Genomic DNA, 26,927 nt, shown 5'->3' with positions numbered 1-26,927 from the left:
AATGACAGGATTATGTTCTTGGTTGAGTTGCATGTAGACAACATGCAGATTTCTGTGGATACATATGTTCAGTCATTTCACATGTGAAATGTGCATGTTGTTTCTCTCTTGTGTCTGTAATTGATGAGAGTGGAATAGGAACCTCCATGGATGTTGAATGGGGAGGAGGTTATACCACCACCATTTTCTGTACTGAGTACTCACCTGCTCAGCTCTCAGGGCAGTGTGAGGGCCGCGGCTGTTAGGACCACTTCCAAATCAGAGATAAGGTTTCTAGGAAAGAGGGTTGTCCATAATTCCTCAGTCTTTTTTTTTTTGGGATAACCCAGCTGTGACTTGATACTTCATTTGAAGTGCTACTGGGGAGTATTTCGTATGTTTAGATGATAAAGTGCAACTGTTATTGAACTTTTAAAATCTCGTTCCTCACCTATCGTGCAGGGTACACAGAAGCAGGAGAAAAAATACTCAATTTTGCTCCTAAACAGTTTTATACAGAGGTAAAGATTTTTCATAATTGGGAAGTGCTAATCCAGACTGCTGGTGTGAATGGAACTTTTCTCATTCATTTTCTCATTCATCTCAGTGACCCTTAATCTGCCAAATGTGTTGTAAAGGTTGATCACTGGAATTCCATGACACATACAGAATAATGCCATTCACTTTTTCTATGGGTGGAAAAATGTGGGCATAAGGAGACATGCTTTGGCAGCAATAGAGTAAAGCAACTGTAAAACTGGAGAACTCTTGAGTCTGAGACTAAATGTTGTGCTTTATATCATTATTTGTAGGGAGGAGATGTCTCTAGGACAAGAATTAAATTCTCTATTGCAACTATTAATCACAAAGGTTCAAGGACCATAGTTCTCCCTAGCAAATAGTTTTCATGGGCAAGTGAATTAGGTGAGTATGAGGCAAACGTCTGCTGATTAAGGGCTGCGATTGGAGTCTTCACCACCATGTTCCTTTGTGTATGATTGATGAAGCTCAGCTGTAATTAAATTTAAAGCCATAGATTTGGCAGAGAATAGTATCCATTAACAGGACTGATGTCATTCTATTCCATATGATTCATTAGCAGTACCAGTATGTGTTTCCTACAGTTTACGTGATGTCCTAGGACATTAAAGTTAATAGTAACATTAACTTGGGACATTAGGTTTGTTTATTTTCTTAATATCAGAGAAGCTGTAAGCTTAGGTTTGCCTAATTTTGGGGCATTCACAGAAGAGGAGTAATGTTCTTTGAAGGTTTAGTATTCTGTTTATGATTGTTTAACATTCAGCATCAATGCTTTTATTGCACAGACGTTGGCATTTTACTCATTATCGCTTTGGTTTTCATGCCAGGTTCTTGCAAGAAGTGTATTTGATGCCAGGTGCCAAATAACCTTTTGTCGTCTTGCTGAATGAGGCACTGCTTTTGTTCTACAGACAAAAATTGCGTCTAGATTTTATAAACATTAAAAAATATACCCATCTTTTCTTTTCCCTTCACCTCTGACACACACACAGTTTGTCAAGAACTTGCAGTACCCCTGAATCTGTACGTTCTGCTCAAAGTGAGAAGAGAAATACCTCTCATTTTTAAGGATTATCTCTGGCCAATTAAAGACTTGCTAATTAATAGATTTTTCTGATCTGCCCAGTGCTTAGCTATGTGGTAAGACTGTAGAGTTGTGAGGGCTGTGTGAGATAAAATGTGTTGGATCATGGGATATAGAAGGCCCCAAAACAACCTGAAATTTTACCTATACATTGCTGTGTGCATTAAAACCACCCTTATGGCTCTGTGTGCCAGATATTTGTGGGATGATTATTCTGAGTCACGTTTCAAAAAGAAAATCTAGAAGAAAGAACACAAGACAAACATGTAAATCCTTTAATTAATTCAAGAATTATTTATGTTAAATTATCGTACATTCACAGGATTACACATCTGCATTTTTCTCAACACACTCAGCTATTTTAAACCTAGCAGCTAATTCCTAATTTGCTTTCATATATTCTTTGAAAAGGCAAAGAAAAGCTTAAGAATTCTTATGTAAACCAGATCATTCCTGTGAAATCATTTTACTAGCGCAACCCATTACACAGCACTTTGGTGATAAAGGGGTATATATTGGAAGAGTAAGTCTTGCAATTCACAGACTGTTGTGGTAGGGGGTTGTTCTTTTTTTACCTCATATTATTCCTTTTATTTTTCCTCCTTGATTTTGTTCTGAATAAAATGAAATGAAAATTTTCATTTTTCATTATAATTATTATTATTATAATTTTCATTATAATTATGAAAATTCATTTTTCATTTTAATAAAATGAAATGAAATAAAATGAAACCTGTCCATATATAAATCAACATAATCTTTCTCTCTTATTTAGTTCAGCCAAAGAAATGACTTTAAATACTCTCCAGTAGTTCTCTACTGATTTCCAAGAAAAAAATATTTTATGATGCAAACTACTACCCCAGTAAATCTGTCAGGAGGTTTGAGTTATTTACTTGCCCCTTCAGGAAAAATAAAATAAAAATATCAGAAGGCCTTAAGACTGATTCATTACAAATTATTTAACGTTCTTTCTTATCAGTTGAGCAAAGTTTAGGAAAGCCTCTCATTAAATCAAGGTGTCTTAAAGATGCAGGGCTTGGCTTCTCATAAAGTTCCCCTCTGCCCAACTCTCCAGTCTGTGCAGAGGTGATGGAAGGTGCAGAGAGAGAGTATAGAACTTTTTTAAAATCATAATTACCTTTTTTTCGTTAGATTTTTTCCCCAGTTCTGTTGACACCCCTTTCTGTATAGCAGTGTGACTCACTTGTGCTCGTGGTCCCTCACCCCATATTTCCACAATTGTCTGTGTAGGTGAATAAGGAATAAAACTCACTGCCTTTTGGGAAGAGGAAAATAGGTTTTCTGCTTGGTAACTGGATGAAATCCTTTACGTGGATGACTTGCATCAAAATACACAGCAACAACAAAGTGAAGAAAGATAGGGAGCCAGCAGGCATTAACAGCACACAAAGGTGCAAACAGTCTTCGTTTAGTAGAATCTAAAAATGTGTTGGCCACCAGCACAGACAGAACCCTGCCCACAGTTTGCTGTAGGCAGGAGTGTTTGTGACAATGGTGGATGTTGAGAGGCATCCTTCTGGGATAAGGGGCTGGGTCATGCAGCAGCAACGGGAACCTCAGCCAGAATTCCTTCTCTTTCCTTCCAGGATTTCTGTGCTTCTTATTGCCCTCTACTCACCTCTGCATCCTGGTTCTAACTAATTGGATCCCCTTGTCAAGAAGGTACAGCACTAATTACCCTATATCTCAATTGCCCTTGTGGGTGAGTTGTCAGAGGAACTCTCTACTCCACCAAGCATATCTGTATGAAGGATCTGTAACCTTTTTTTAGTTACTCTCGATCTGGTGTTTATTTTTCTTTGCCTGTTCTTACATTGGTTTTTAACATCTTGCACTCTGCATTACTGCTGAATGCTTAATAACCAAATTTTAGAACTTGCTGACACATTAGGGCTTATTGTCTCTTAGTTTATAACATTGATAAGTTCCTCCTCGATGTGAAGCTTTGTCAAATGTTTTCTGACAATCTAAGTAACTAACATCTTTGACATTTACTGCACCCCTTTGCCAGGCTAGTCAGTAATAAGCTCAATGAAATCTGAGTTACTGAGGCATGACCTGAAACAATATTAGCTGTCCTTGATTATGCTCTGAATTTTCATGTTCCCCTCCTCCCCAGCCCCAGTGTGATCCTTTTAATGGTTGTCTAAGACTTGCTCGACAACTAATGGGAAATGAACTGACTGGTAATTTCTTGCTGTGTGTCTGCTTGGCCCCATGCCAGTCTTTTGAAATGATGGTACTAAATATAAATTTTCATTACACCTTCTTCAATTTCTATGCTTGCTTCATGTAGTACTTTTAGATTAGACTTGTTCAGCCCTGGTCTCTTATCGGTTTTAAGAACAACAATCCAGTTAATTGACAGTTTGGGGATTATCACCTTTTCTTTTAATTCCTCACCATCCTTTCTGTGTGTTGAGTCTTAGACAAATGTCTGCCCTCTTCATTTTTAAAGATAGGTACAGGAATAATTGCTGTATAGCCTTCCTGTTCTTTTACACTCCATCACCTTTTTTTTCCTGTCAGTTTCTTGGTCTATAATTATGCTTTAAATATCTTTTGGTATTAGTTGCGTTCCTTTGCACTATTTTATGCTCATTTTTCAATTTGGCTTTCTCAAGTATTTTTGATTGCCTCAGGCTCTTGTTATAATTTACATAATCCTTCTGTATTCTAGATTCTTTCTACCTTTTAACACTGTCACATTATCCTTGATACTGTTTTCCTCATCCTTTCTTCCTCTTGCCGACTCCCATTCTCATTTGTGACACATCCTGTAGATGTTTTATTGGAACGAGCATAGATGGTAATATCTTTCCTTTACTACACTTGATTTTTCTGGACTACTTAATTCATGTTAATTTTCTTAAACTCGCTTCTTCAAAATCTACCTTTTGAAAAGACTGTTATTTTTGCACTTTTTTTCCTTGACAAAGCCTGATGAATATTTTGGCTATGCATACTTGTCTTGCTTTCCAAATGCACAAGAACTTTTAGGGAAACTCTTTTCTATTCAGGAAAACAAAATAGAATAGGTTGGCGTTACGGTCTCCTGCTGTTTCAAATCATGAAATGATATTTTCTGCGCTTGAGATTTTGCTGAAATTGTGATAGTCATTCGCGGCGATGCTGGATAATTTTGAAGCCTGGTAACCATAAATAATAAGCATGGTATAACATAAGTAATAGATTTATTCTGATAGAAATTGGAGTTCTCTCATAGTTGGACAATTTACTTAGAGCTGTTGGGATCCGATTAGTCGCCATCTCTAATCTAATGCTGAAGCTTTTTGTTGGTGCAAAGTAAGTGTGGACATTTCCTAATCTGATGCAAAATAACTTGTCTCTTGGCTATGCAAGATAGAAGATGGTGGTGAATCTGCTCCTCACTCTCAAAATCAAAGCGAGTTTAGTTTTGAAGGAGATAACTTTTACTATATCTGAGCAAGCAAAAAGCACAACTTTAATGAAAGTGCTGGTCTTGCTTTCGTCCATTTAGAATTTCTGTTGTGTGTGCTATTGCAGCTCCAAGGTGTCTTAATGAAATTTTTGTAATGAATGTAGTGTCTTTCAGTAGAGGGATATAAAATTTGCATTGATATTGCCAATGATCTGGGCTTGTCTGCGTTCTGCTGTGGTCTCACGACACGTCATTGAAAGTGTTCAGAGAAGACTTGTACATGAAAACTCTTAAGAGAAAATTGTAATGTTATTGTTTACTCTTCTAATATATCAGGTCCAGAATCTAGTGCAAGCTAACTTTAACTAAATTCATGAAATATAATAAACATTTGAAAGCACAGTGTCTTAGAATTCAAAGGTACTGTTAAATTGAGAGCTTTTGATGCCTTTGCAAAGAAATGTTAACAACTGTATTGCTTGAGACAGACCTACTATTTTGATCAGTAAAAGTTTGGGTTACTGCAGTTTGATGGTTGCTAGTGTTATTACTTTGTACAGGTATGCTATTTTGAGTTTTTTTTTCCTATGAAAATGAATATTTCAGTACAAAGAAAAAACAAAAGCAAGAATAACTTTAAAGAGCGTATACTAAGCTTGATGGTTTTTTTGGGGATTTTTTTTGGTAGAGACAAAAGTGAAAGAAGCAGGTGCATCAGTAGCTTATGTTCGGTAGAGCTGTTTGTAGTAGTGACTTCCAAAATAATGAGGTGTCACCATTCTACTGTTTGTGTGAGAGAAGGGCAAACTTTTGTAAAGAGAAATCAAACTTTCCCTGCTCTCCTGAATTTCCTACTTTATTTCTATGCTTTTCTTAAAATTGTGCTGCCAAATCTTATTTCTGGGGATTTTATTTATTTTAATCTGACACACCCATATCTGTGGACTAGAAATCATATTAAGTACTCGCCACCTGGTCCTTTCTGTGGTAGTATCTCAGCTTTAAACTACAAGTCATACGATTTTTTTTTCATTGGTGGCTTTGGTAGCCAGTGATTTAATCAGTTTACCCTCAGTAGATCAAGGATTCCATCTATGAGCTTTGAATTAACTCAGTAAGTTCTTTACCTATTTTCCTTTTCTTTTTTTGGAAAACACATGTTGGAAAACACATTGGAGACATAAAGCTCAGTTTTGCAAATCAAGGCCAGTTTTATGCCATTCCCTGAAGCATTAGAAATGGGCTCTCCTATTTCTTCTTCGTTTTGCTGATTTTGGGCATGCAACTCTAGGGAGCAGTTATAATATATGCACTAGTGGTTGATAACACCATATCTTGAGCAATGAGAAGTGCTTTTCTGTGGTACCAACATTTTAGAGTAAGTGGGTATGATACATTGCATATATTCTCATGTCTACAATGCCTGGGTATTTTTTATATCCTGCTAAGCTATTAGACTCAGTATTTTACAATGAAAGAGTGCTCCACAGTTTAATTACACGTTTTGTACAAAATATTTCCATTTAACCGTTCCAAACTGTCTCTTCCCTTTCAGTATAAGCATTTTGGCACAGTTCCCATCCCTAACAATGGGAGTGTCACGTATAGTCCCAAAGTGTTTGAAAAAGCTTCTCTTTAGCCTTCATTGATAAAGTGTGTCTTACACTCTTTTCTACATGCTCACTATTTTAATTTATGGAATGGTCTCTGCCATTGTTTTTGCAGCAAGAGCAATGTAACCAACAGTGGCTGTGTTTTTATCCAGAAGCGTCCTTACATTCCCACTGTGGCTTACAAATCCCAACATCCTTGCTCAAAGCCTAATCCTATTTTTGCCTTTTCTGGTTCTTTAGACCAGAATACAAAGCCTCATTCCTGATATTCATAACAGATATGTTGTTGCAGAAGGCTGCCTTCAAAGTAATTCTTCATATTGGGGAGGGGAATGTTGTATAGTTAAAGCTTTGGAGGTGACACTACACATGAAATTACAGCTGACTTCCATCTATCTCATGAGTTCTGGAAATGGTAGAAACTGGGAAGTTTCAGCCTTTTATTACCCCACTCCATTACCTCCATCAGGAGAATTCGGGTTGTAAGAGAACAAGAAAGAAGGTCATCCCCTGTGCAGGCAGGAAAGGAAAACAGCATAAAGAATTTGCATCGTTTACCAGCGTTTTTTCCCATCCTGAATTCAGAAGAAATTTATCTGAGATGCAGGCAGAGCAAACCTTCAGAATCTGTGTTAGACACAGCCAACCTGTTCTGATGACTGCAAGGCATAGATGGTGCTGAGAGGATGTCCTTTTGCATCCAGAGCATGCTGCATTTTCTTCATGTACGTTGCTTGTTGCTCTGAAAGAAAGCTTCTTAGCAAATCAGAATACTAAGGCAATACTATGCTGTTGCTAGGCAATAACTAGACAGAATTTGTGTAATTTTCTACATTCTGATTTTTGATACAACTACTCTAGATTTGTTGTCTTGCTGAAGTCCTTGTGCGGACAGTATAGGGTGAGAAACAAGGCCAGTGAAAAAGCTGGGTTGGTACAACTAGATTAATTAACCAGATACATAAAGAAAATGTAAAGTACCCTACATAGTTTGCATTACAAATCTTAGATTCTTGCTCCAGAAGTAAAATGTAAACAATTTAAAGTATCACACTGCTTCTGAGATGAAATACTTTTTCAGAAAGAGAATAATAAAATGGGAGAAAGGAAAATAAACCAAAGATAAATGAGATAAAGATGTAGAATTGTTTCAAGAATCATGTGTTTCTTCAGTGTGAGTATGTACCTGTTTTGAAGGCTTCAGAATATAAGATCCCCTATAATTTATTTAATGTCACCTGTTGGGATATGCCCCTCTGGCTCCATCCTTAGTAAAGTGTTTAGATGTTATATATGTTTTGTAGAGAAATATTGGTGATAGATGGCTGATTGGATTAGATGATCTGGGAGGTCTTTTCCAGCTATGGTGATTCTATGATATATTCCACCCAGAATGTGCTATTTACTTCTGCACTTATTCTGCATTATTCTGGTTATTATGTTTATCAGTTCAGTACTACAAAGTCTAAACTACTACTTAACTTGGCAAGTACTGAGTGGAAATGAAGAGATTCCAAAGCTCACAGACTTACTGTAGCCACACATGCAGTGTGGCTTAGATATTTATTTGTTGTTCGTGACTAATTTCAAATTTAACATCAGATAACCAGAGGTGGTTTCTTCCAGAACAATAACATCTGAATGGCTTCCTAAATAGAGTCTGGCATACAATTAACTTGTTTGGAGATACTGGGTATACTTTCCACTCTGATGCTGACTTGACTCTTCCTGACATCCTAGCACACCTTTTGTGAGCCTCATTTTTTCAGTAGGCCAAGACATCTAAATGATCTTAAATGAAGCCAGCCACACAGATTTTCATCACCAGTGAGAATGAGACCTTGCAGTGTATACTGAATTTAAGTTTAATACTGTAATGGATGGGCCTTGCAATAAAAATCTCTAGATGTTTTGTGGATGAGTAATAAAGAGTAGATCACAGTACAGAACTTCAGGATTCCACAGTGCCAAGGAATTTAAAACAATACTAAATTTATGCTATCTTTTGGCATTGTATTTGTGGCTTGGGAAACTTGTAATAAAATTTAAGCCTTGTCCATTATTTAATTACTTTGCTACATTTTTTGGCACTTTCCAAGTAGCTTAATAGGTAGTTTGCATAAAATGCTACCACTGTTAAATATCTGTTTGTGCAGCTAGGAACACAGCGGTGTTCCTTCTGTCCTAATGTATCATTTAAATGGAGATAAAATAGTGATTACACTTAGTCTCCAGGACCATAGACTTGGATTTACTTTCGGCTGCTGCTACATATGTAACTGTTTTGGCAGACTCATTTAAGTTTTTAGGAGATACTGGTACTTGCTGCTAGGGTAAGTCTTACTTTAAGTGGAGTTTTATTTTACAGTCCTGCCATTAACCTCCTCGTCTTTCAGCAATACATATGAGCAATCACATCCTCTCAAGCAAACAAAGAAAAAAAACCCCACAACCACCAAAAACAACTGAAAGTACAATGTTTGAAGGCTAGAAAAGACCATTAGCTGCTGTATGGCATTTTTCTGTGGCTGTCATAACTGATGTGGAGATTCCCTATCTTTTAAGATCGTGAAGGTCAAGCAGCCAGACTCACTGCGTGCAGAGGTTTGTGGAGATGCGTCCGTTCTGTTCACCTTTCCTAGGGAAATGAAAGAGTGCCGGAGCCTGCCAGGGGTGGGTTAACAGTAGGGTCAGCATTCTTGCTGCTAAATGTCCTTCAAAAAGAGAGATGGCATGCTGCAGGCTTTGCTTTGGAGAGGCATGCTATGTTTTGCAGCGACTCGGTGACACCAATCCTTCTCTGGCAAGCACAGTATATTTATTTTCCTACGTTTTCTTACATTACTTAACACTTGTGCCCAAATTGTCAGTTGCTAAGGCTCCTCTTCACGGCACTCCCACAAAAGTCATGATGAGATTGATGATTTCTATGCCCTTTCCAAGAGCTGGTAAAATTAAGGATCCCAATTACTGAAAGTGATCTGGAGTATTAGTGACAGCAGAATCTTCAGAATTGCACAGGAGAAAGGAAATCAAAATTTTGTGGAAATAAGAGTCTGAAGATTTCAAATGTCACATTCTCATAGGATGTTTCCTATCGTGCAGAGTAAATCCCACTGAAAAACTGACAATTTTCCTAAAACTGGTGCAGCTTCTGTACTGTAGGGGCAAATATATTCTTTGCTGTTTTTTGCCAATATTTGTATTAGTATTTTGCCATGTTCTGTACCATATTTCATGTCAGCAGTCATGCTAATTGAAAACCTGAAGTTATTATTCATGATTATAATAATATACTGCAGTGTAAATACAATTCTTGAACAGTAACATTGAGCCTAGGAAAGTTATACTAGCTTGGATGTGGCATGAAATTGCAAAGGAGGGTGATTTATTAAGTAAGATCTGCAAGGAAGAGGGAAAAAGACAAGTTTTTGGTTGTAAACCTGAGTACCCATGACATTTAAAAAGTTTTCAGAAGTTTGTCTGCACTCAGAACACTATATCATACCGTTCTTTATTTCACTTCTCCTTTTCACCTTCTGCCTATATACCTCTTCAGCTCTTGAAAAATGCCAATATAAATGTGCTATGAATTACTTGTGCCACATAAATGTTCCTTTTCTTTTTATCCTTTATTAAGACATTGTGATTTGTGATGTCCAGCTATTCAGTATTGTGTCAATTATACCAGAATGGTACCATTACTCTTTGAGTTGAAGCAATAGACCAGACACTGGCAATACAAAGTACATTGTGCCTGGCAAATACTACTGAAGAATAGCAATGTCCTTCTTTGGGAAGTGTCAGGAATTACAAAGCTCTCAGCTTGTTGAGGTTTTGTGATAAAATTCAAGCCATTAACAGGAAAAGTTTAGAAGAGGCAAAAAAAAAAAAAGCATTTTGGCATCTTTTATGAAGACGTCCCATGCAAGGTGCTAAAGCACACTAGGAAAAGCACACCTGGTCTTTATGCTCTGGAGGTGAGAAGTAGAGAGCTTCTCATGGCCCCTCCATTTCCTTCTGAGAGGGCCTCTGTTACCAACAGTGCAAGCCATTTGCACTTCTCCAAAGCGAAGCAATAAGGGAAGAGTTTATGCATGGAGTATATCACAATGAAGTTTTCTTGCATTTTGGATTAAAAGGGAAAGATTTATGCGAGCCATTTATGGGGGTGGAATTTCAGAGCAGGACTTCTGTAGTCTGCAAGCAAAATTGTAAAGGTTCCTGCTGAAACCAAAGACAAACTACAGAACTCTGCTTTTGGGAACCTGCACTTACTTTTTGATAGCTAACACAGTAGCTGTCATGTTTTGATGATAGTGAATGTTGATAGCAATCGGTACCTTGCTCAAAAAAGGGACAAAATAAGAGCAGCTCTGATGAATGCTGTGTGAAAGATGAGAAAGGTCTTAGGCCATTAGCGATGACTGATGCCATTGTAGAAGCATATACATGATGTACTGAAGAAATACATTAGGGCACAATATGAGGCCCTGTTAAACCTGAGGAATATATCACCAATCAAATTTCTTTCTGAAGGTCTTCTCTTCACCTATCAAGAAGGACTTGATAGGAATCCCTATCAACAATTTTAATGTTGCTGGATGTTTTAATCTGCAGACTAGGAGTGTAATGTTTTGACTGTTAGTGGAAAGGAAGGCTTGTTACTCATATTAGGCTTTTAGTTGGGCGCACAGATTGTTTTGACTTGCTTTAAATGAGAAGAATAGTTCGCAGAGAACCACACGCAGGCAGAAGTTTCTGATGGCTGTTGTAAATCCTCTCAGCTGTCAATGGCACATGGCAGCTTTCAAAAGAGAACATCAGTCTTCTTTTGCAGATGGTTAACTACTAAAATAAAGTCCTGCGGGCGCTGAGTAGAACTTCTCTTGGAGCTTTTATATGCCCTAATATGGCTGTCCTATCAGCCATGCTGAATTGTTTTGAGGATTTAAATCTAGGAGAAAGGGAATGTTATTCCATCTCAATGTTATTGACTAATTTGTTGGGAACAGGTGGATTTCTTTTGCCCAGCCAACATATTTGACTCAGCTCATGGCGCATCTTCAGTCACCAGATGCATCTGACTGACCTCTGTGCTTTGGAAATGTGGAAAGGTAACTACAGGACTCAATATGGAATGCAAATACTGTCCACTATGTTTCAGATTTCTGCTGTAAGATATAACAGGTAGTTTGTATCTTTCCTCTTGTGTGTATCAACAGTACTTCCCTTTCCAATCCATTCGTATTTTCAGTTAGCTTAGGAAACAGTTCAATTCTACCATCAAAATGCCAGGAACAGGCACTTATTGCCCTTCTTTACTGACTTGGATTTTTCTGTTGTGGGCCAGTATGCTCAGTTCAATGCTTTGAAGTATGCATCTGCCTGTGTGTTAACATATAGAGTCCTAAGATTATAAACATTTAGCTTTGTTTGGTGTGTTTGAACCAAATGTATTATTTAGCTGAAAAGTTGCATTTGATCTGCATGTTTCAACCTGTACTAGATTTTATCATGTTGAGGCGATAGACTTTCACGATATCAAATGAAGCTAGTGCCTTCTTTTCACTGTGTTTCACAGTCTGAGGAATTTTATCTATTTAAGAACATGATACAGCGTATAAAATTGTATCTTGTGCTCATAACATACAATAGAAAATGAGGCTCAGCTTTGGTATACAATCTCTAAAATATTTTTATTTTCCATAAGAACCGAGTCAGTAAAAACACCAGGATGTAATCCGAGCAAAAATATATCTTCTTTCTGGCCATTCCATCACAGAAAGAGAGATTTGGGCTATGAATCAACGGAAAAATTGTCTGGATGTTTAAAAGGCAAAACAAAAAAACAAACCAACAGAAGATGATCTTGTGTCAGTAGACAGTTTTATTTCAGTAGGAACCATAAGCTGATAGGTATCCTCTGACCTCCATTTTGTTCAAGTCAAAAATAGTTGGAGAAACATATGCTGATTGAAATAATGACTAATCTGAATGCCTTTAATTCAGATTTTAATGCTAATTCTATGTGAGGTCTTATTCCCTCAAAAAATGTATTACCAGTACAGCAATATCTGTGTACACCTACTCATGGTACAGGAGCGCCCTGCCGATATAAAGGAGTGTGTTGCGACCTTTCTGTGCTGCTAGTAGAGCGATGCATGTTCAAAAATCTCCAGTGCATACTAAGTTAAGTTTGAAGGAGGAAGGACATGTGTTTCACGAACCTTCTATTCATTGCAGATGGCCCACAGTTTCCTAAAGAGCTACTAATGAGCTGATGGGTTTTAAGGAAATGAGGTTGTATTTAGAAGGCTTTGTCTGAAGAAATCTTCTTCTGGCCAGGTCAAATCAAACCTGTTGTGAATAGTAAGAAGTTTCATCTAAGAGTTGGTTTGCTCTTTTATTTACCAGTGTTTACTTCAGGGATGTTTCAAAACAAATAATAGGTGCATGTTGGTTGATACTTGTTTGAAGATCTCTCTTGATTGAGTAGGATACATGACTGTTTTTTTCCTTTTGGTAGCAATTTCAGTTTTTTTCTTTCATATGTAGTCTGGGTAATATTACATCTGTATAAATCAATATAATAATGGCTTTATATATGCACATTGTTATTTAACCATTGCTCTCTAGGGCATAGTTATGTCAGTCGTATTTTACAGAAAATTTTCATAGACCGTTATAGTCATTACAATCTGTTCTGTAGTAAAACCCTGCAAATCAGCATTTTCGTGGCATTTCAAGGGTACTAATGGTGTTGTGTAAGTAAGTAAGTAACAGAATCTCTGACTAACATGAATCTGTAAGCACTGTAGGAAATAATGCATGCAGAATATGCAACTAAGACACTGAACAAATGAATAATTTTTGTAGAAGATATTAGAAAAACTTTTTCGTGTCATCTGGCATGAGAGCTACTCCTGAATTTATGCCTGTAAATGTCAAAATATCAGTATGCACCGGTGTCATTTGGAAACCTGTCAAATGTGCATTTTGTGCTGTCTTGAATTATTTTGTATGTATGTTAAAAAGACATCAAATTATGTTTAAAGCAAAGATAAATGATTGCTGTTTTGAATGTCTTTTTCGGAGAACTGCCTAGAAATGAGGATGACATTGGAAATTGTGTGCAGTCACGTTTCCCCAGTACGCGATGATCTAAACCTTAAAATGTATAAATCTTCTTTTGCATGATATCTAGCCAGAATGAACTCTCTAAATATTCCTTCTAGCAAAATTCTTTTATAAATCAGTTGCAATTTATGAAACATTGATGTGATGAACAGCAGCTTGTAGATCTCTTCCCAAATAATTTTCACTCAATTTTTTCAGAGGTTCTAAATGCACACGGGACATAAGACAAATAATCTTAGCAACGTTTATTGCATTTCACATCGTTATCTTAATCCATCAAGGAATTGCATACTGAAACCAGGTCCAAGTAGTTTAATTGCAACCATAACTTGTGCTGACCAGTACTGGATAAAACTCTTCGTTTCATGATATCAACTGTTAAGGCAAGTAATACAACATAGAATACAAACATCTTTTTTTTTCTTTTCCTGGTAACTTTGTGTCCAGTATTCTACCTATTAACTTTGACTTTAATTTGTTAATAATTTTATAGATTTTTTCCAAATCGTATTGGTACTATTTCTACAGTGTGAAAACTTTTAGCCACAGTCATATTTAAGCACAAGTTATCACAAGCTGTCTCATTCTCTAGCCTCTCTAAGCATGGCCAAACTATAAGTAAGAAAGAGGTAACCACCAACTTTTGCTTCTGCATGCAATAGTGTGCAACTTTATCATGAACATTAAAAAAAATTGATTATGACTTTTTGATTAGACAGTCTGCTGGCAGAGCAGTTCTAGAATTTCTGAGTGTTGGAATTTCTCCTTGCATATATAATATTTGTTTAGTATTAAGGTTTAGTATTATATGGGGAGGTTGGTGGCCCTGCATGTGGCAGGAAGGTTGGAGATTCATGGTCCCTTCCAACCTTGGCCATTCTGTGATTCTGTACCAGAATATGTAATATGGACATTAAGTTCTGAATCGTAACTTTATAAACTGCTGTGTTTTAGAAGATCCCATGAAGAAGATATTCATGTCAGATTTTAACCAGAGTTTTATGACAGTAAGAATAGCAATTGATAAAGTGTCAGAGATGTCCAGTATGCAAGTCTTTAGATGCTTCTTGTACAGGATCCAGAAGGTGTAAAATGCAAAACAGAATAGGTTTTGCCTGCAACTTTTGGCCACCTAAATAGTATGGATATCAAGTAGCCAAGATGTTTTGGGACATCAGCAGGAGAAAGAAAGTCTGTGGGGATGGAAGGAGGAAGGGTTTGCATCTAGAAGCAAATGCACTTTCCTAAGAAATGGTGATTATCAAGTTATACTAGGGAATTGTCTCTCTAACTTGGAGGACAATTTGTCTTGACAAGCCCTTTTAAAGAGAGCACGCTAAAAGCGCAAGGGAACTGAACTATTGAGAAATGATACTATATGTGAGCGAATGTATGTATTGCTTAATATGGCACCAGTCTGGTCAGCCTTCATTATCATTATCACAAAACCTTTTTTCTTTTTTTCTCTCTCTCTCTATTCCATAAGAATTAGCCTCAGAATCGTAAAAGCGTGAGACTCCTGCTCTAGAAGTTTGGCTATGAAAACAATAAGCTGTTTAGTTTTGCATTCTGCCACTGCAGCTATGTTTTCTATATCAGTGGCATATCACTGCCTATCAATTATATATTTATTTCTTATTCTCATCATAAAATGAAAGGTTGAAAAGCAATGGTTGTCAGCAACGAGCTATGGTTACTTCCCTTAAGATAATTCCGCACATCACTCAGACAAGACACTTCTGCTGATGCTTAGACTAAATCTTGATGTGCTTCCCTCACTTGTCATGCTTCCCTGTGATACCCTGCATAGCTCCTGGTTATGTGTACCTTCTGAATACCTGCATTCCTGTTTTCCATTCTCATGACTTTATTCTTTTGTTGACTGAAATATTTGGCCTTCTCTTCCAGGGGGAATGTCCAAAAAATCAAATATTTTAAAACAAAAAGTTTTCAAAGCCAGTTCTAGAACTCTTGCCTGAAGCAAGCATAGACCCCCAGAGTTCCTAAGTCTCCCATTCTCCAAAGAATTAATGGGGTACATCATATTAAAAAAACTGAATAAAGGCTATAGAAACACATAGAAAGCAACCTCATCTTTTTACCTTAATTATTGAATAAAATACAACAGTGTACACTATTTTGGTTTAGCTCAATTATTTCCCTATTCAAAGATTAAAAATTAAAATAATCATGGCAAGTGTGAATCTTCAGAAACTGTTTTTTTTTCATTATCAGACTTTGTGTTTGCATGCTCGTCTATGTTCTGGATTTGTAACAACTCATGTCTGTAGTTGCGTGAGTCAGTAAATTGTTTATTTTCTCAGTGGAAGTTTGCTCAGGACATTGAGGAGCTATTTCCTCCTAATTAGTTCCCCAGATTCCTCTTATAAGAAAAAAAACTTAGGCTTCAAGGAGTCTGTTTAGGGTCATTATTTTCTTGATAAATATACTCTCTGCCACTCCACATTTCCCAGAAGGGAAACTGCAGGGTAGAGCAACGTTGTGTTGCATGTTATATTCTGTGATTGGTTCAAATTACTCAATTTACCCAGTATTTTCAAAAAACAATCCTAAATCATCCGTCAGTCGCATCCTACTTCCAGTGCTGATGCCAGACAGTCATTTTCCTTAGAGTGTCGTTGAACTCGAGCTCTCCTCTGCTTGTTTCTTACTTTGATGAACCAGATGGCTGCAGGGATGGGTACTGAGATTTGAGACATTTCATTTAAGAAGTGGATCATTCTTTTCTATGTGGGAAAGGAGTGGGCAACACTAATTTTACTGTTGGTATGTAGGGATTATTGACTTTTAATATTTACCATCATATTTTACCAAACCAATCTGCAAAGTTGTCTTGTCAGGTATGCGAAGGCAAGCTGCTTTATCTTGTCTAGTCTTTGAATGGGAGGTCACAACCAAACCTGAGATGATATGGAAAGATGATGACATTTATGTAGCATGTGCTGATGACATAAGACCAATAAATACATAGGTCACTTCGAAAGTAATGCCTCTTCTTTATTTCCATGGAAACTACAACAGATACAAAGAGCACAATAACACTGTTTGATAGAGGAAATTCTCAGCTGCTGAGCACTACTTTTCAACACAGTCACCACCATTAGCTGTGCATTCTCACCAGCAGTGAACAAGAGCCTGCATGCTGCACTCGTAGCCACCTGTACCAGCAGAGGAGACCGCTGCTGCCATTGCTGAAATTCATCACCCACTGTTTGCTCTTCATCAATATTCAGCAAGCATCAATGAATGTCACTGGGTGCCATTTTTTCTGCATTGAGTAATTCAGTTCCACACCTTTGTACGCTTCCATATCACACACCATTTTGTCAGACTGTGCCCTTCCACTGCCCTTTGCCACAGCAACAGCACATAATGGGATATTGTTGGGAAGGTTTAGCCTCTACTGCTATACCACCACCATCTGCCTTTGACATTGTGGACCAGGATCTTAACATAGGAGGCATTACTTTTGGAGCAGCCCTTGTATTTTGTGCTCGTTCTTTGATAACTGCTCACCTCTGTGATTCAGCTGTCAAGCACAGCTTCATGTTTTCATTTATTCTCTTGGTGCTGAACTCAATCTAACAGAGTTTTAGGCAGCTTGAAACACTGAAACACTAAATCCCACCAAATCCCAGGGTTTCCTTTTGGCCTTCAGAGATGTCAGAACAGCTGGGCAGAGTGGACACTGCAAGCTAATTAGAATTGCAGGTGTGCAGCACTGGACTGCAGCAGGTATGTGCAGATGCTCATACAGATGCAGTGTTATTCACGTCCATGTTGGCCTTACAGCCAAATATTTACAAAACAACAGCTGTCAAGTGCTGTGGAGCTGAATGTGCAGCAGTAATGCCCATCACACCGTCCCACCAGCCAGGACTGTTTAACCCACAGATGGTTGTTGAATGAGGAAAACACTGCCTTCAGATAATTCCCCCTTTTCTAAGGGCCGCTGCCAAGTTCAATTTGTAAGCAAATGCCTCTTTACCTCTCTTTAATTTACGTCATCTTGAGAAGCCAGTATTCCCAGTGCTGGGGAAATATTTCTGGATTATTTTAGTGGAAATTTGTTTGGCTTCAGCCTAATTAAAACTTGAAAATACGGTAGGCATAACATTTTCTTCTAATAGAAAATGCACCTTTTTTGCTCTCTGTGGTTATGGGAATATCTTGCAGGCATCTCTTACATTTGCCTTTGTGCAATGTGAGCGTGCAAGCTTTTCTTGCCAAGCCTCTGAGCTGCACGCGTGCACCACAATCCCTGCAGCACTATGACCTCTGAGAACAGTTGTGAGTAAAGAAAAGGAGAAGCTGGGATGCACGCAATTTATGCTTATTACTTAGCATTGAATTGCATCCATCATACAACACTAGGAGCAGCAGCAGTGTGCAGGAAATGCAGCCACGCCGCCTGCACCCTCTGCTGGCTGATGCCCAGACTACAGAGAGCTTTTGCTGCTTTTTTTTCTCTGCAGGAGAAAGCCTGGAATAAGAATACTTGCACACACACACACAAAAGTAATAGCATCATTATTAAAAGTAATAGAAAATTTGGGTCTGCTATGTATCTGGAATAAGAAAGTAAGTGAAAGGTCTGAGAAACAAAAAGCAAATGCATTTCTTAGTCTTGCCTGAAAACCCATTTGCAGAGAACCACTGTGCTCACGTTCTCAGCAAGGGAATGCCCAAGTTTGCCACAAAGAGATTAAGCTGTATTGTGCTTATCCTAGATGCCAGAGGCACTGTTCATTAAGTTCTGCAAATGCCAGATGTGGAATAAAAAACCATATTCTGCAACCAAGACCTTTAGAAATTTCAAGATTAAAATTCAAAATCATGTCTTTCTGAGTGCGGGATTCGGTTTAGCAGCAGAAGGGTATTAGAGAGCATTTGTATGGATTTCACTTTTCAGATATTTCTGGCAGATCTTGTATAAAGAGCAGCTGAGATTTCCAACTCTGTGTAGAGTGCATATTGTAATATGACCGTAGTGTGCAGAGGATAATATGTTCTCCTGGGTTATGACATCAATTAAATAATAAGTTTGCCGCCGTTTTTCTATTGCCTTTTCTTTCTTTTTTTTTCTTTTCTCTTCTTCCTCTTCTGTCTGACTTTCTCTTGTCTCAAATACGGTGCACAGTGCAGCAGTGCTGCTTGCAGTTCTCCAATTGGACTTGGCAGCCACATCCTGCAGAGGTGGTACTGCTGTGTGTACGTGCAGCCAGAGACACAACTGCATTGTCCAGCATGCACCCATCGTGCAGCTGGAAGGAAGACTTCTGCTGTTGTTGGGCCACTATTAAATCTTGAGAATGAGTAGATGTTGCAGGAATAATATCAATGGGCTGTAAATAATGGCTTGCTTATGCTACGCTGAGATCAACCAACATCACAAGTGATTTGATCTGCTTTGCATTTACTTTCTTAATAGTAACTGTTTTCAAGGGATTAATGTTCCCTCCCTCCCATCACCTGTTAAAAATGACATTTCTTCAGTTCATTTAGATTAGGACTTCTTTAGGCCTCTTGCTTGGGAAATCCTTGGCAATTTTTTTTCTCTCTCTCTGCTTTATCTGTATGTTCTTGCCCGTACATGTCTGTTAAGACAGTGTGGTTTGTCATTGCACAGCGAATCAGATTTCCGCACATCGCCAGCTTTGAAACACGCTAAGATAAGCAGGTGAATGTATTACTGTTTGTACAATGGTACTTTTATAGTGATACTATCTCCTATTTCTCACCGCTATTGAGGCTGATTAATGCCTGCAGAACACAGGGAGACGTCTCTTTCAGAATTTCATCAACCCCTTATATCGACTCACCCACAAAAACGGCGCATCCCACGCGATCCCCCAGGGCTCGGACTCTTTCAGAGGTCTGTCAATGCCCTCTGCAACACGGAGCAGCTGCACCTGCAGGCGGCTGTGCCGGCCGTGCCAAGCAGCTGGGGCTGGCAGCAGCGAGCGGCTGCTGCGCACAGCCTCCCTTCCTCCTCCTCCTCTGTTCAGGCCAATGCCCTGGTGCTGCTAAAATCACACCAGGTTAAGTAAAGACGAGGTAGGAAACCTCAAGTATTGCTGCTGTGGATCTGCGTGTACCTCAGCACCCAAACCCAAGAGCACACTGACCTCCTTCGAAGGCAGCTATCATAGAACCGTTTGACAGTGGTTTACAGCCTTTTAAGAGTGCTTTTCAATTGCATCTCTTTTCCAGTTGTCAGGAATTAACTGGGACCACATGGGTTTTAATTAATGGATTGTGTTATCTGGTGTATCTGAAAGGAAATTTTAAGAAATATCTTTGCAATCTTGGGCTCTCTTGGCTGGGAGCCATAATGAGAGCCAGGCTCAATTATATTGGTCACTGAGTTATCAGTGCAATCGTAACTGGAGGCAAACAGACTCCAATCAAGGCAAGAGAAACTGGAAGCAAAATAATGATATATTTCACAATCATCTTATTACCGACTGGTTTAAATGAGGGCCTCAGATGGTTTATCAGTGCTGAGTGTGTGTCAAGGTTTCAGCAAGTCTTAATTCACAAGAGTTGAAGGTTTATGGAAACTGGCTGCTGAGAAGGGAAAAGATGTTCTTCCTTAAATGCATGCAGAAAACAACTTACTATTTTTACTTGCAAATGCTAACAATCCAGCCTACATTTTTATTTTTCTGCTGAGATCAGGTAGCAGGAAACCACCAGAGTTCTCTGATGAGGTTCCTCTAACATCCAGTTCATTACACCAGTGATGGAGCTGGCTGTGCTATTTCTTTGCTGGGTTAAAAAGAACACAAATTGTATGTGATACTGCCTTCCTTCTTTGGAGAATGTGCCCATATGCTTTAAAATTCATTGTGTCAGAAGCAGCATACAGCATATACCCTTTTCAACTATCGGCTTAAGCTAATTTAATTGGAAAGCCAGCAATAGATTGGCTTTCATACAGCATAATCAGAAAACTCTTTTCATAAACACTTTTTTGTAATTACTAATATAGTCTATCCCTGTGTTTTTCTATATTTGGTCACTGGAAGCCAAAGTCGGGGTGGATTTTGTCTTCAAAGAATAACAGAATTTTTGGAAAGGGACAGAGTCATAAAACTCTCCCGGCCTAAGAGTATTCACAGCCATATAAACAAGGAAATGGATTTTATAATTAATTCAGATTTCCCTGGCAAGTGCAGTGTGTAACGTGTTGTAATCTACTGATTAAGTTCCAGTAAGAGCACTGGCAGTAGCTTTCTTTGTCAATGTCTGTCTTTCAGTAGCACCTGAAAGAACCTCAAACTCTGGGTCTCAGAGCATCTATGGGAGGACTGTGCTGGTCTGAGCATCTGGTCCAGCTGGTGCAGCATTAGGGGGTCACTCTGTAGAAAGAGGTTTTGGTCTCCTTTGTGTCCTGTGCACTTCCCCCTGTGTCCTCATGAGCTGTGCTGCAGAAGCCCCAGTGAAATTGGCCAGTGAGAAGTTAGGGCTGAGTGGGCATCTGATGCCTTCCAGTAAAGCTTTTAATCCAGTGGGGTCCGACTTCACGGAGGACTTTGCCATCTATCAGACTATTGGTCATGACTGTTAATTAAATGAAAATGTGAAATAAATCTACAGTGCAGAGATGCAACGTAACCAATTAAATATTCCAGTACAAGGTGCTAATGATAAAATGCGAATGTCACCGAGGACAATCTATATGATGTCAGAATACAAATCCTACCCGATGACACGATGTGCCCATTCCCATCACGGGCAGGGAGGAAGAGAACCGCTGACCCTGAGTGCTTCATGAAGTCAGGCGCTGCAGTAAGGACGGATGGGCACACGCTTGGGGACTTTTTGAAGGCAAAGGAAGGGATTTAGAGTTGAAACACTTAAACCATGTACTTCTTATTGTCTTCACTCTTGTTGTGTGAACATCTGGCCCTTCCTGAGTGATGGAGCTCTTTGCGTGCAAGCAAAGCATCATAATTTTAAAATGTGGTTGTTTTAGTATAAAATAACAATATTAAGTAAAGCAAGTCATAAGCAACTAATGACAAATGCTTGAAGCTGAGAGATTGCCTTAATCCTTCTGAAGAGTCTGTGCAGTGGGAGGAGGGACTGAGTCCTTAAGTTACTCTTCTCTTGACAAGGTTAAACCAAAAGGACAGCAATAACAAAGCACTCGTGGCTAACTAAAGCAGACTGTAGACAGGTAGTATAGTTTTATTAAAGATTTGACAGTTGGGGGCAGTCCAGAGAATATAAATGGGCAACATAAATAAACTTATTTAAGTTTCAGGAAATGAAAGAAAATATTTAATGATGTTACTTGCAAGAAACAATTTAATGAGCTGTCTTGAGACAAGCAAATTAGTGAATAATTAGGATCTTATATATGCAAACAATCCCACCTTTTCTACCTATTAAAAAGGTTAATATTCTTTTCTATAGTCTGAACAAATCTGTATTTGAAAAAGTAATACTATTCAAAGTTATATATTTTAATAGCTTATGAAACATGTCAGAGAGAAAAATTCAGAGCAGTAGTACTTCAGATGTGTACTTTATATAACTCAGATATGTACTTTTGTCTTTGTTTGCATGTTCTTTCTTCTTTTTAGGTTTTCATTGTATGTTTTGTTCTTTTTTTTTAAACTTGGGCATTGAGATGTGGATTGCATGGAGGGCTTCATGTTCTTAAACTCAGGGAAAGAGCAAAAAATGGAGCACAGAATTAAATGTCAGGGTATTGCAGGACACTGGTCTTCGAAATTGTCATGGATACTCAGTCCATGCTAATTTATCTCTTTCTCTTCCCATTATTTTAATATGTAGAGATAACAAATCCACTGAGCTACACATTAGCTAATGTCATTCTTGAAACTAGTTTTGCATTCCTTAGATTTTAATAAAATTATACTTTCTCAGCATGCAGCACCTCAAATTATATTTAGCAACGTTCTAATTGACTACAAACTCTTCTCCCCCTTCTTTCCAATGAGTCCAAACACTGTATGTGTTTGTATGTGTTTATATACATATGTATGTGCACGTATGCGTAAATAAATCCCAGCACCGGGGACGGGGCAGAACAAAAGCAATGCTGTGTGAGAGCTGGTACCATGCAGCAGCTGCTGTGAGAGGGAAGTAAAGAAAATCTCAGTGCTCAACAGCAACTTGGTGTCATTTCTACACAAGCCAAGATGGGTTTGGAAGGACAGACTGCTAAAGGTGGGATTGTATTAAGTGGGATGGAAATCATCTCCCTCCAAAAAAGTTGTGGTAGGGGGATTAGTGGTTGGAGTTTTTCATGTAGGTGACAGTGGACAATAAATTTATGGATTCTTGGGGCACTCCAGTGGGTGCTCCCATGATGGCCTATGGAGAAGATGCATGTATCCTCCTCGAAGGAGCAGGAGGCAGAATGCACACAGCTGGATTCCACCAGCTCATCAGGTGGAAACAAGGGTGTGCTTGCTTTCTGTCAACATTTCAGTGCAAAAAAAAATAACCAAGCCAAAGATAAAATTTCTCCAGGCTGTGTTACAGACAGAGAATGGCAGAATAGCTCACCTCGTATTGCACTCGTTGTTGAGAGTTTGTAGACTGTAGGTTGTCTGTGGCTGGTGGCAAGTGATTGATATTCACATGCACATTTTCTATCTGGTTTTGAAATCTTTTTTTTCCTCTAGCGTTCCCTTGAGAATAGCATAACAACGTGCACAGGATTGCACTACCAGCAAAGACTGTGCCTTTCCCCCCTGTGTGAGAGCCTTACGCTTTCCGCTGCAGCGGAAGAGTTAAATTTCAGAGCGCTGAAGGGATGCTGGACTTTGACAATTAATCATGAACTATTATAATTATTGATACTTACCAGGTGAAAAATGTGCCCAAGACAGAATGATTCCAGTACACAGAAATGTCACAGGATGAGCTGCTGCTGTGTGCTGTCATCCCTGCCACGGACACTTAGATATAGATCCTCAGTGGGACCTGGAGACGCAAATAGCTGCGTGTGGCTGGGATTGGCCTTTGCTCTGCTGGGATGCGCTCACAGGTGAGGGCCGTGACACCAAACCCCACAGTGGGATCCCACCTGTGTGGGAGTGTGAGCGGGTGTGCTGTGCTGGGCCGGTGTCTGCTGTGAAACGAGGTGGCTGTCAACACAACAAAATAGGGGGTTTAACACAACGTGGAGGGGATTCTCTCCTAAAACAACAGGAGATGTTAATGATGCCTCTCCAAGAGGCTTAACTCGGGATGCTTATAGTCTTTTAGTGTGTGGTTATGTCTGTTCTTAAACATGAAAAGACCTTTCAGCATTCAAATGACTATTTTCCTTCTGATCTGGCCTTCCTCTCTCCCACATACCAACTTTCAGAGTCTGCTGTGCTCCTAGAAAACACGAAAGACTGGAGACTGATTACTCTCAATTAAAGATAAAAATTAAGCAGTGAGAACCACATTATGAAAGAAAAATAAAAAATAGAAACAGCAGAAAGAAATCACATCAGTAGCCCCATATTTTGTGCGCTCTGACAGTCTGAGTAAGTAAGAGATGGTTGCTTACTCAGTGATGCCCGTGTGAAACATCAGAGCGTTGCACGCGGCTGTAACTCGCTGTACACACACACACACACACACACACACGCACACAGGTGTGCACGGTCGCTCCGTTTCGCATCGAGGGGCTCCAACGGCCGTGCAGGTGCAGCCCGGGGGGCTCGAGCCCCTCTCGTGCCGTGGGGGCCGGGGGTGCCCGGGGAGGGGGGGGGTGGCAGAGCGGGGCCGGGGCGGTGCGGAGGGGCCGGGGTTGTTCGCCGCGCTGCCGCTGGGGGTATCTTTGTACCATTTTTCATCCAGCAGCAATTTGGAGTGGAAACGTGTAATAGGGGGAAAAAAGCAGGGTTCTCGGCGGTATCGGCGAGCCGTGCAGCCAGGAGCCAAAAAAGATTAGCGGCCCCCCCGCAGCCACGCTCACCCCCACTTCCACACGCACACACACACACAGCAGACACACACAGACACACGCACACACACACACAGCACACACGCGCACATCCTCGCGGCTCCGCGCTCGCCCGCCGGACATCGAGCGAAAGGGATTCGTCTGGAGGGCAATTTCGGATCGGGGGAGATCTATTGGATTAGGAGGATTATCTGCCTGCAGACGGAGAGAAGTAGCGTTTGATCATTTCTATTGCTTGCCTGATGGTCGGATTTAAATGGAGGTGGCTCGGCGCGGATGAGGCTGAATTCCGGATGGGGATTTCCAGCCCCCCCTCCCCTCGCCCCGATCCGAGGAAAGGGGAGAAAAATATCTCAAAATCGATATAATTCGGAAGCGTCCGGGGCACGATTGGGAAACCTGCAGCTCCCGGCGGCTCGGAAAGAGCCGGAGGAGGCGAATCCGATGAATTACAGTTTCAGAGGGGATTGCAGAAAAGCGGCCGCGAACTGGTAAATACTTTGATGCCGTCGGCGTGAGGGGCGAGCCCGGGCCGGGCTGGGGATGCGTTGCGGGGTCGGGATGGGGGTCGGGATGCGGGAGCCCGGTTGAGCCTGAGGGCGGAGCGGGGCTGAGCCCGGAGGTGCGCGTGCCGTGCCCGAGAAGCCGCGCGTTGCTGCAGCCGCCCGGGGAGCGGAGCCTCGAGGGAGGCTGCGGAGAGGAGGTGGGGGGGGGGGAGGCGACGGGGGTTGCGGGGAGATTTGCACGCGCACATCTGCCCCACGCGGCCGCCCCGGCGAACTTTTCCTCCCCGCTGCCCCCAGGGCCGCGCTCCGCCGCTTCCTGCGGCCGCTCGGTGCCGGCCGGCTGCGGGCACTGCCTCCTCCGGGCAGCGCCGTGCGCTGCTCCCCCCCACCCCCACAGCAACCCCCCCGCTCCTTTCTCTTCCCCCCCCCCCTTCCTCTTTTCCTGACGGTTGCTCTCGTCTCATCTTGCTGAAGGAAAATCAATTTTCAGCAGGTTTAATTAAAATTAATCAGTCAAATTACTTAATATTAATTGACTTATAATTAAAGCCAGAAAGTTACCTTGGAATCAGCAGAAAGGATATTATCTCGAATCATTTTAAGAATGCGTATGGTTCCAGATCAATTACATTAAAATAATTGTTGAAATAAAGGAAAACAGAGCCTCATTACAGCGGTGCGTTCTTGCAGCTGCAGGTGACACAGCCTGGACAGGCCGTTTTCTCCCATAAATGTGCTGACCTTTCCAAAGAACAGCATCTCAGTTTGACACTGCTTTTGCTTTCTGGAAGGCCACTTTGGTTGAGCTCTAACAGCCGTGGCATTAACGACCACTGGTATAAAATGGAAACATCCCTTGTAGATGGTATAAATACCGAAGTGCATGCTTTTAGCACTGTGCATTGGAAATAGAGCAGATATTTTGTTTTCATTTCCAGCAGAAGTGTAAGAAATTGTTCTAGGAAATATTTTCTGTTCTACTGCTGACTTCCAGTGTGGTAGTATTTGCAATTGCCCATAGCCTCAGTGGCACTGGGTTGCACCGCTGTGTTCCAGAGATCACTCATGTCTGAAAACACGTATTTGTGATAAGGCTCCAAATAACTTTTTTGGGCTCCTTGAATACCTGCATTGCTTTTTATCAGTTTGTTTGCTTGTTTGTTGTTGTTGCTTTTTAAATTATTTTATATATATATATATATATATATATAGTTTTTATTTTTACTGTCAGAGCATTTTGGATGCATCTAGACGTTGTGCTTGCTGAAGGAGCAACACTGTGAGCTTTGGGAACTTTTCTCCTTTTTTTTTCCTGGACTGGCTTAATCTGAAGCAAAGGATACTTATGAAATTGCATGCACTCTATTACAGGCACCTGACAAGTGCAAGACCAAGCGTGATACAAATGAGCATGTAAAAATAGAGCTCATTACTCAGGGCCCTGATTTTCAGAGATACTGATTCCCATTGACTGCACTGAGACTTGTGTGGGCTCTACAGCTGTAACACACAGCCCACTTTTGCATCTTTGAAATTAGATTTGCAGACTGGGAGCCAAGAGCTAAGTAGCCATGTTTGGAAATACTGCTTTTGGGTAGTTCTTTCTTTTACTTTTTTTTCTTTTACTTTTTTTTCTTTTTTCTTTTTTTTTTTTTCTTTTTTCCTTCTCCCT

The 26,927-nt window shown here is 39.9% G+C and overlaps 1 protein-coding gene across 9 annotated transcripts in view; it reads left to right on the top strand.

The window, feature by feature from the left end:
* NLGN1 (neuroligin 1) overlaps nucleotides 1-26,927 on the top strand; it is a 494,803-nt gene that overhangs the window by 183,163 nt on the left and 284,713 nt on the right. For 6 of the 9 annotated variants that reach the window (XM_085232842.1, XM_085232841.1, XM_085232840.1 and 3 more), the window contains exon 1: nucleotides 24,598-25,240. The exons of the other annotated variants lie outside the window; for them this stretch is intronic. The gene's annotated coding sequence lies outside the window, so the exon portion shown is untranslated. Of the gene's footprint in view, nucleotides 1-24,597; nucleotides 25,241-26,927 lie in introns of those variants that run through there. 9 annotated transcript variants of the gene reach the window in all.

Source organism: Meleagris gallopavo, chromosome 11 (genome assembly GCF_905368555.1).
Source record: "Meleagris gallopavo chromosome 11, MGAL_WU_HG_1.1, whole genome shotgun sequence".
Classification (NCBI taxonomy): domain Eukaryota; kingdom Metazoa; phylum Chordata; class Aves; order Galliformes; family Phasianidae; genus Meleagris; species Meleagris gallopavo.
Note: the sequence above shows the minus strand (reverse complement) of the source record. Positions and strands in the feature narration are given on the sequence as shown.